Source organism: Rutidosis leptorrhynchoides, chromosome 7, assembly GCF_046630445.1.
Source record: "Rutidosis leptorrhynchoides isolate AG116_Rl617_1_P2 chromosome 7, CSIRO_AGI_Rlap_v1, whole genome shotgun sequence".
Lineage (NCBI taxonomy): Eukaryota > Viridiplantae > Streptophyta > Magnoliopsida > Asterales > Asteraceae > Rutidosis > Rutidosis leptorrhynchoides.
The window spans coordinates 82,760,161-82,770,674 of NC_092339.1; the positions used below are offsets into that span (position 1 = coordinate 82,760,161).

Consider the following 10,514-nt stretch of genomic DNA (forward strand, 5'->3'; position numbering starts at 1 on the left):
GAGTAATATGTCATCAACATATAAGATCAGAAAGACTTTAACGCTCCCACTAGCTCTCATGTACACACATGGCTGGTCAAGGTTTTGTGAGAAACCAAACTCTTTGATTTTCTCATCAAACTTCTTGTTCCAACTCCTTGATGCTTGCTTTAATCCATAAATGGATTTCTGAAGCTTGCATACTTTATTAGGATACTTGGGATTCACAAACCCTTCAGGTTGCACCATATATACGTCCTCGCTAAGGTGACCATTCAGGAATGCGGTTTTGACATCCATTTGCCAAATATCATAGTCATAGTACGCTGCTATAGCTATGAGTATCCTAATAGCTTTAACTAGTTGTGGAGCCCTCGCTTCGCGCCGGGGGCTCCGTTTTGAATGCGAGTTAAAAAAAAAGTCTTGATCTATTTTGTAAAAAAGAATGTTTTTTCGACATCTAACATTGAAGGGTTGTTCCTTTTGTGAAAGTTGCTTCTTTTGGCGTTCGGGTTTTATTTTAAAAAAAAGTTAGTAAAGTGGGGGTTCGATTTGTATTTTAATAAAAGTTAGGGAGTTAAGTTTGTGAAATTTGAAAAAAATTTACGTATAAAGTGGGAGTTCGATTTGTATTTTAATAAAAGTTAGGGGTTAAGTTTGTGAAAATTGAATATTAGTAAAAAAAAAAAAAAGTTAGTAAAGTGGGTGTTCCATTTGTATTTTAATAAAAGTTAGGGGGTTAAGTTTGTGAAATTTGAAAAAAATAGACGTATAAAGTGGGGGTTCCATTTGTATTTAATAAAAGTTAAGGGGTTAAGTTTGCGAAAAGTTAGGGGGTTAAGTTTGTGAAATTTGGAAAAAATAGACGTATAAAGTGGGGGTTCCATTTGTATTTTAATAAAAGTTAGGGGGTTAAGTTTGCGAAAAGTAGAAAAAGGAATAGTACTATTCATTTCGCCTATACCTTTTAGATGTAGGTATATAATGTCCGCCACTGGAGAAAAGGTCTCTTCATAATCAACCCCGTAGGTTTGAGTATAACCTTTTGCTACCAAGCGGGCCTTAAAGGTGTGTACATTTCCGTCCATGTCGGTCTTCTTCTTGAAGATCCATTTACACCCAACAGGCTTGCTGTTTGGTGAGAGATCAATCAAGCGCCAAACTTGATTATATTTCATGGACTGCATCTCTACATTCATAGCATCTTGCCATTTATCAGATTCGGGATCTGGCAACGCAGCTTTGTAATTAGCGGGTTCACCCAGATCCCCTAATTCTAGGTCCTCTATCGTAACCATAAGGTTTAACCTTTCAGGTGGACGAGAGGTTCTACTAGATCTACGAATGAGTCATGCTTCGTCCTGTACCTCGACACTTTCATGTTGAGGCTCAGTACGAATTTCGCTAGTGCCTTCAGAAGGTAATGTATCTGGTTCTTGAATTTCTTCAAGATCTACAGTGCTCCCACTTGCTTCCTGTAAGAGGAGACTCTTCTCCAAAAACTCAGCATATCTAGCAGTGAAAACCTTGTTTTCTGCTGGATAGTAGAAGTAGTATCCCATCGTTTCCTTTGGGTATCCTACAAAGATACACTTGATAGTTCTGGACTCAAGTTTGTTTGGTGTACCACGCTTCACGTGAGCCTCACAACCCCAGACTTTCAAGTAAGACAGATTTAGGACCTTCCCATGCCATATTTCATATGGTGTCTTGTTTACCTTCTTGGTTGGAACCATGTTGAGAATGCGTGCAGCAGACTCTAGAGCATATCCCCAAAAGGATACTGGTAGAGTTGTTAGACTCATCATTGATCGAACCATGTCAAGCAAAGTTCGATTTCTCCTTTCTGACACCCCATTATGCTGAGGTGTGTAAGGAGGGGTAAATTGTGAGACAATCCCACGATCTCTCAGATGATCTAAAAACTCTTGACTCATATATTCGCCTCCACGGTCAGACCGTAGAATCTTAATGGTCTTTTCGAGTTGATTTTCTACTTCATTTTGAAACGCTTTGAACGTTTCAAATACTTCATGCTTATATTTAATCAAGTAAACACAACCATATCTACTAAAATCATCAGTAAAAGTAACGAAGTAGGTAGCTCCATCTCTAGACATTGTTCTAAATGGGCCACATACATCAGTATGAATGAGTCCAAGTAGATCACTCGCCCTTTCAACCTGGTGGGTAAAGGGTTTCTTTGTCATTTTTCCAGATAAACAAGATTCACATATGTCAAACGACTCATTGCCGGTTGACTCAAGAAGCCCATCGTGTTGCAGCTTTGTTATGCGTTTCTCGTTTATATGACCAAGACGACAATGCCATAGATATGTGGAATTCAAATCATGCTTGAATTTCTTAGAGCTACAGTTAAATATAGAACTTTCGTTTGGAACAAGATTATGCATGTCAATTTCAAAAATACCATCTCTAGGAATAACATTAAAATAAAAAATATTATCCTTAGAAACCGAAATACCATAATCTGTGAATACATGATTAAAACCATTATCTTTCAAACGAGAAACTGAAATAACACCTCTAGTAATAGAAGGTGCATAATGACAATTATCTAAAATAAGAATAAGTCCACTTGGGAGGATGAGCTCATAGCTTCCTATAGCTTAGACAGCTGCACGATCGCCATTGCCAACGTACAGATCCAAAGCCCCCTTATTCAGCTTCCGAATTTTCCTAAGTCCCTGCATATCATTACAAATATGAGTACCACAACCAGTGTCATTCACCTAAGTTTTATTAGGAAAATTATAGAGTTCTATAACGAAGATACCTGAAGTGCTGGTCGAACTAGCCTTTCCCTTCTTCAACTCTTCCAAGTAAAGCACACAGTTTCGTCTCCAATGACCAATCTGGCCGCAATGGTGATAAGCCATGCCCTTTGCGGGATGCTCTTTCTTTGCTGGTGGTGGAATTTTCTTCTTAGGTGTGTAAGCTTGCTTACTCATTCCTTTTGCCTTTCCACTTCCAGCTTGCGGCTTTCTTTTCTGGATTTTACCTTCCTTTATGGTTAAGACTGCAGGAGTCTTCTTTGGTAGCCCCTTTTCATCTTGCTTAAGCATTGCATGTAGCTCGGGAATGGTCTTTCCCATGCTATGCATATTGTAATTCATTACAAAACCATCATAGTCCTTGGATAGTGAAGTAAGTATCAAGTGCACTCCAAGAACTGGTGGCATAGCATAACCTAGGCGCTCCAATTGATCCAGATAGCCTTTCATCTTCAAGACATATTGGCTAACCGGCTGCCCCAACTCATGTTTGCAAGCGTGAAGCGCTTTCACAGTTTCAAACAATTCCTGTTCTGCCTACTGTTGGAACATCGTCTTAAGTTCCTCAATCATGTCATATGCATTGTAGTCCATTAAGTTCCTTTGGATCTCAGAGGTCATGCTAGCAAGCATAAGACATGCTACTTCAAGTTGTTCGTTATACTGCTTAGTATAAGCATTACGAACAGTAGCACTGGCAGTTTCAGGTGGTGCTTCAGGTAAAGGATTTTCCAGATGGGGCAACTTCCTTTCAGACTTAAAGACAATCTGAAGGTTTCGATACCAGTCAATGAAGTTGTTACCATTCAATTTTTCCTTCTCAAGGATTGACCTTATGGTCATGTTGTTTACGGATTGAATTGCGTTTGATGTCATCTACAAAATAAACAAGGTTCTTTTAGTATCTTTAATAATTATCCTTTTATAAATTAACTACCCATGTTTTAAAAAAAACTTATAAAACTTTTAATTTACGTAAAAGGCCAAGATCCGCATTGTGCTTCCACCATCACATCAGTTGATCTGCTAGCAATGGTAGATTCAATCGGTAGCCGGCGGGCACCAATTGCTTTACAAGTGCAACTTTTAGATCTTTATGGGACTCACGACATTTAGTGTCTAACACTAGTGTCATGCTGGCATGTTAGTCCCATCCTTGCCTCGGGTTGCGGTCTCACCTCTCAACTCGATTAAGTCATCCAATTGTGAAACGTGTAAAAATTAATCTAGGTCTCACGCATAGATAATGATTACCTCACGGTTATAATTCAACTAGGTCTCACGCATAGTCAAAAAAATAACGACAAGTGTTTCAACCGAATTGGACGGCACGACTTAAATTTCGACGGGTATATTATACAATTTTAATAATCTTTAGAAAAATTGTGTTACGAATATTACATGCATAATATTCGCCTCACAAGTTAAAAATGTTTTAACTTGATTTTAATTATGTTTTGATTTTTGTTGTCACATGGCAAATTATACACAATCACATAACATATAAAATCCAACCAAACAAAATAAAACATAATAAGTATGTGCATAGCCTCAACCGATGAAAATCTTATGCTTGGTCTCACGAGCCATTATGAGAACCAAGCGGTCAACTAAAGGGACAATCACAAAAGTAAACCTTAGAAGCTCCCACTTGCGTCAAGATCTCATGATGACCAAGTGTCCTCCTTCACTGCATCTCTCTCAGCTTTTGTCCATTGACTTTACTACAAGTGTGTCTTGATGGCCAAATTCCGTTCACTTCAAGTCTTTAATCCCATCATGGAAGTTACATTTATTAAAAAATAAAATACAACTAATCTAGAATTGTAAATTACATAATTGGCTCAAAACGGCCTCCCAAAATAAAGGATTAAATTACATCCATATTTGGCCACAAAACAATGGCATCCATACAACCACAAACATTCAAGATCACAACACATGCACACGGTCTAGGTTTTCATCGGCTATGCACAATTAAATCATCATAATAATAACATGATCATGACAATAATTATGGCTTGCTCCATGGCACAAGATGCATGTCTTGGCCATGAATAATAAAAACATACAAATATATACACAAGCCATTTAATTAATAACAACCACGCATGAATATACTAACCATATAAAAACATAAGAGGCTCTTGATACCACTGTTGGTGATTTAGGGTTTTAACAAAACAATTTTCAAATTAATTATTATCATGTACATACATATAATAACAATAATTTTAAGCGAAAGCGTATTAATTATATTAATACTAAATCACCAAAACGGATCCATATGATTTATACGGTTAAATAAATAAATACAACAAGAGAATTTAAAGATTATACCTTTCTTGAAGAACCGGTTGAAGGAAGAGAAACTAACAACCAAAAGTATGATTGCCGCTAGGGTAGTTCACACTACACTTCGAACAACGTCAAACGGATGTGCTAGTCCAGTCAAGTAATAATAAATAATTACAAGAATTATTTATTTGAATCGTATAACTCTAAAAATATGTACTGTTTCGTTCGTATCACAAAAGAATTGTATGGGTTTTATAATTGCCGACGAAAAACTTAAAACTTTGTACGGTTGTTTTCTTACGAAAAGTCAAACAAAAATTGGTTGTGAATTGATTTTTTTTTTCTCGTCGTCATACTCAAACAGAGAGCCCATGAGACATTATATATACTCCTCAAACTAGATGTTGGTGTACGAATATGAGTTAAGGTCGGTGCAAAATACAAATCATAATCAAATAAGGGGATGATTCTCACACACTGTTTTTTGATCCTCACATACCAATTTACTTGAACTCCTCCCTAATAATAGGGTAAAAGGGTGTGTGAGGATCAAAAACAGTGTGTGAGAATCATCCCCCATCAAATAAGGATTATCTATTATTTTAATATGAATAACCTTATTTCCTTGTTTGCAAACTTGATGCAAACGTAATTCTTTTTTTTTTCATACGAAAGTTATTTTATTAATTAATTAATTAAATACTTTTATTTATTACTTGACTAATATATATCACACATATATATTATTAAATGACGTCTAGGTGTATAAGTGTGTGATCCCGAAGGCTCACATTAATTCAGCCATATAGTTATGTGTTGTACCTTGCGCATTAATCCTACAGGATTGTTACCTGTGATAAGCAAATCATCTACATAGATGACAAGTGCCAGAAAGTTGTGACCTTTGTTGAAGGTAAGTAGAGAGGTGTCTACATAACTCTGTTTGAATCCTTGGTTGAGCAAGTAGGTGGTAAGCTTTGTAAACCATTGTCTATTTGCCTATTTCAAGCCATATAAGGATTTGACTAATTTGCAGACTGGATTTTTGATATTTGGTGTGGTATAACCCTGTGGCAGAGTCATATAGACCTCCTCATGTAGGTCTCCATGGAGAAATGCATTGTTGATGTCAAGTTGAGCAATTTCCCATTTATGATGAACAGCAGCTGCTAGTAAAATCCTAACAGTAACCATCTTTGCTACAAGAGCAAAGGTTTCATTATAGTCCGTGCCCTCTTTTTGTGTGAACCCTTTGGCAACTAATCTTGCCTTATATCTTTCTATGGTACCATTTGCTTATAATTTCACTTTGTAGACCCATTTGTTGCCAATTGCCTTTTTGTTGGAGGGTAAAGAAGTGATGATCCAAGTGTTGTTTGCTTCAAGTGCCTGGATCTCTTGGTTCATAGCTTCTACCCATTTCACATTTTTACATGCTTGAGTGTATGATTATGGTTCCTGTGTAGTGTTAATTGAGCAGATGGAGGGTCTGATTATGGGGTTGATGATGTTTGAGTAGTTAATGTATTTTAAATGGTGATATATGGTAACAGAGTTGATATGAGGTAATGTGGTTTGAAAGTCCTTAACTTTGTTAGGTAATTGGTGTTGTCTGAGAGATCTTCTAATTGGGATAGGAGTTGTGGTGGGTGTAGATGTGGGTACTGATGTGGAGTTTGTAGAGTGATTGGGTTGGTCCCGGATTTTTTGATAGTTAAGGTTTTTAATTTTTGGATTTAATTTGGCTAATAGCATAGATGAGGTGTTTTGGTTTCATGTATCACTTGTGTAGTATAAGAATAGCATTTGATTTGTTGTATCAATTGTGTAACACGAACCGTATAATGAGGGTTTATTGTATCAATTGTGTTATTTAAGAATAGAGTTTCCAGATTAGTTCCTAAATTTTGCTGGTAAATGTTACTGTATAGTAAAGGGTCAGGTCAAGTCATAAACTTTGGCTGAAATTGAATGGGTCAAAGTGAAGGGTATTTTTGTAAGTGAGATCATATATTTTTTTCCATGTGATCCATATGTGTGTAAGTCCATTGTCCAATCTACAATAATGTCCAAAACCAAATAATTATTGAATTAGTATATGATACGGACTCGATACGAACTAAGAACTTACAAACATGATCAACCAAACATGTGAGACAGACCTATTTAAAGCTTCAATCTCCAATGACCTCCAAAAAACGTCCTTCAAAAACGCCGCAAGTCCAAAATCAACTGAAGGACGGACAGTTGAAACCCAAAGATTGGTCCACCACAAACTGCAACCATAACTGGAACAAGAAATCACCCAATCTACGCCCGAAAGCCAATAAATCACCCTAATAGACCTGCCAACACGAGGAAAAAAAACACTGTAAATTTCGAATCCTGAAAGCCACCGACACAAAGAAACAACTACACACAAACGGGTGTCTAAACACCTTGAAACCACAATGGACCACCACCTAGTAGAAATCGGTAGCATGAAGGAAATCTAGAACGAAACTTGAGTCATATCGGAGAGCAGCAGCACAAGGACATCACCATCCCATCGGAATAGAACCCATGGTTTGCACAAACGTCAAACAGAAAGGTGTCCAATTTCATATCTTTTGTAGATATAATTAATTAATTTCATTAATTGTATGCCTTTGTTTGTTTCTATGTTTTTTGTATGTTTATGGATGTAGGTATTTTAGGGTATATGTTTGTGTGCGGGAATGTTTGTATGGATGTATGTACGAATGTTTGTTTCATGTATGTATGTTTTATGTATTGATTAGGCATGGATATAGGTATGTAGGTATGTATGGATGTTTGTTGGTTTATGTTCATAGATATGTATGTCTAGGTGTATTGCTGGTTGTTGGTATGAGGTCATATATGTTTATTGTCCTTTTAGTGTAGCTTCTTCTGGATATGTCTTGAGCTCCGCCCGGCAGTCTAAGGTACGTTCCCACACACACACACACACACACACACACACACACACACACATATATATATATATATATATATATATATATATATATATATATATATATATATATATATATATATATATATATATATATATATATATATATATATATATATATATATATATATATACATATATACATTTTTTTACGGCCATTTTAAACGAGGCAACAGCAAGCGTCAATCTATTAGCGACTTGACTGCCGCTTAGTGGCTAAATTGAACTCCAAGCTTAATTTAAAACCCATGAAAATTTGATTCTACCATTTTCATGGCGTCTCATTTCTATTACTTTTCATCATGTATGTATTTAGTTTTCTCTGTATTTATTTATTTATGTCATTTTATTTAAAGTATTTACTTTATTTATTTATTTATTTTTTTTTATTTGTTTCGCTTTATTTTAGTTTCTCCTACTTTTTGGGCCGGATGTCCCCTTGGAAGCAATCTCTCTATCCGTCGAACAGAGGGAGGGAGGACCTTCCATACTCTTGCGAGTGTTTCACTCGGGGTGGGGAAATGATTTCTCTTTATTCTAGGATAGAGGAAGGATTGTTTACGTCTCACCTCCCCCATACCCCATACATGTGGGATTGGGTATGTTGTTGTTGTTGTTGTTGTTGTTGTTGTTGTATGTAAGGTGTTCAAATTTGTCGTGTAAAATTTCCTCAAATAGATATAGCAAAATCCTAGCTACTATACCTTTATGAAATGTCACAACTCGATTTAGATCTAAATTTTGTATTTTATTCAACATAAGATACTTACAGATTTCTAATTTCCTATCACCCAGCTCGTACACCACCGATTTTACGTACTTTACTCGTGCATTGCAAAGATAATATGATACTTTTAACATATTAAATTGAATCAGTAAACGCTCTTCATGACATTTGCATTAACGACTCTAGTAATTATAATGAATTGGTCATGAACTCGTATATAGTAAGAATAGAACCTTCAATTCAGATTTAGTTATATTATTATATAGTTGATTTAATGATTAATGATTTAAGCTATTTTTGGTTAGAAACTAATCCAAACCAAAGTAACTCGGTAGTGTCATCTTAAGAGCAAACTAAAAAAAGAGAGGTAGTATTAATCAAGCTCAATTGAACTACATTGGTCAAGTTATTTATGGTCTACTATGCTATTTTAAGATTTATCAAATTAATTATTCATTTTCATAAATAAATAAAAATAAAAAAATAAATTTTTATTATGCATGTATGTGGATATGATTAAAGAAAACTGTAAAGCAAGGATAAAATTGAAAATTAAACATAAAGTATAATAATACTTTTATGACATACTCTTAAATTGTGTTTGTTTTTAGTAAAGTAATTAATTAATTAATACTCCATAATTAATAAACAATGATTTGTGTAAAACAAAGAAGAAGAAAAAAAATGATAATAAATAAATGATAAAAACTACACGTGGTTTGTTTTTAGTGCACATCCTACTGCTCCTTAACCAAAAGATTCCACTTTTTAAGGAAAAAAAAAGTCCAATAATAGTAGTTTGAATAGATAAAATATCTAGCACAGCTAATATATTCACCTTTCTAGTATAATTAACATAATACAACATAAAGATATAAACTAGTTTTTTGCCCCGGATTTCGCTATGGGTTGGTTTCGAAAAAAAAAAGGTACTGTAATTACAGTATCAGCTACAGTAGCAGGTATTCGGGTCAGGTTAGTGGAGCGGGTCAGGGGATCCGGATAGTATTGGGTTAATAGTTTGGGGGTGTTAGGCAAAGTATATTTTGAAAAAAAAGGTTACTATTCACGAATAGTGTCAACTAATGAGAGGTTGACACCATTTATCACAATTTATATATATATATATATATATATATATATATATATATATATATATATATATATATATACATAATTGAATAATTACATACAAATAAATAAACAAATAAATAAATTCAAAAGTAGTAAACTTTTAACACAAATTCTAGAAACATTCAAATTATTGATTTTGTTAATTACTCCTACTTCACAAAGCACATATTTATATTGTTGAGCTTTATTATTGTTTTATTTTATAAAGCACCAAAGAAGCCAAGCAAGAAGATGTGATATTCTTAACATTAGTTTACTTCAACTATAATTTCATATTTTTTTCCCCCAAAATATACTTTAATAAATTATAATAAAAAGTTTTAAAATATTTGTGTAAGCCTATGATTAAAGGCAGTTTAGACAATTTAAATGAAAGAAGTAATAAATTATAATAAAAAGTTTTAAAATATTTGTGTAAGCATATGATTAAAGGCAGTTTAGACAATTTAAATGAAAGAAGTAAAACAAATGGTGGAAATAACAATCAGGAAGCAAGACCCATTTGGAATGTGAAGAACGTAAGTCTGAAAAGCTATAATTAACATTTAACATTAATTAATTTTAATTAATTAAACATAATAAGGAAAAAAACAAAAAACAGAAAAAA

The 10,514-nt window shown here is 34.4% G+C and overlaps 1 long non-coding RNA gene across 1 annotated transcript; it reads right to left on the reverse strand.

Moving 5' to 3' along the window:
• Positions 1 to 2,442: 2,442 nt before the first annotated feature.
• LOC139857913 (uncharacterized) lies at positions 2,443 to 2,860 on the reverse strand. The gene is made up of 2 exons (XR_011762732.1): positions 2,777 to 2,860; positions 2,443 to 2,687 (listed from the first exon to the last, which is right to left on the reverse strand). It is a non-coding gene; the product is annotated as an uncharacterized lncRNA (long non-coding RNA).
• Positions 2,861 to 10,514: the final 7,654 nt, after the last annotated feature.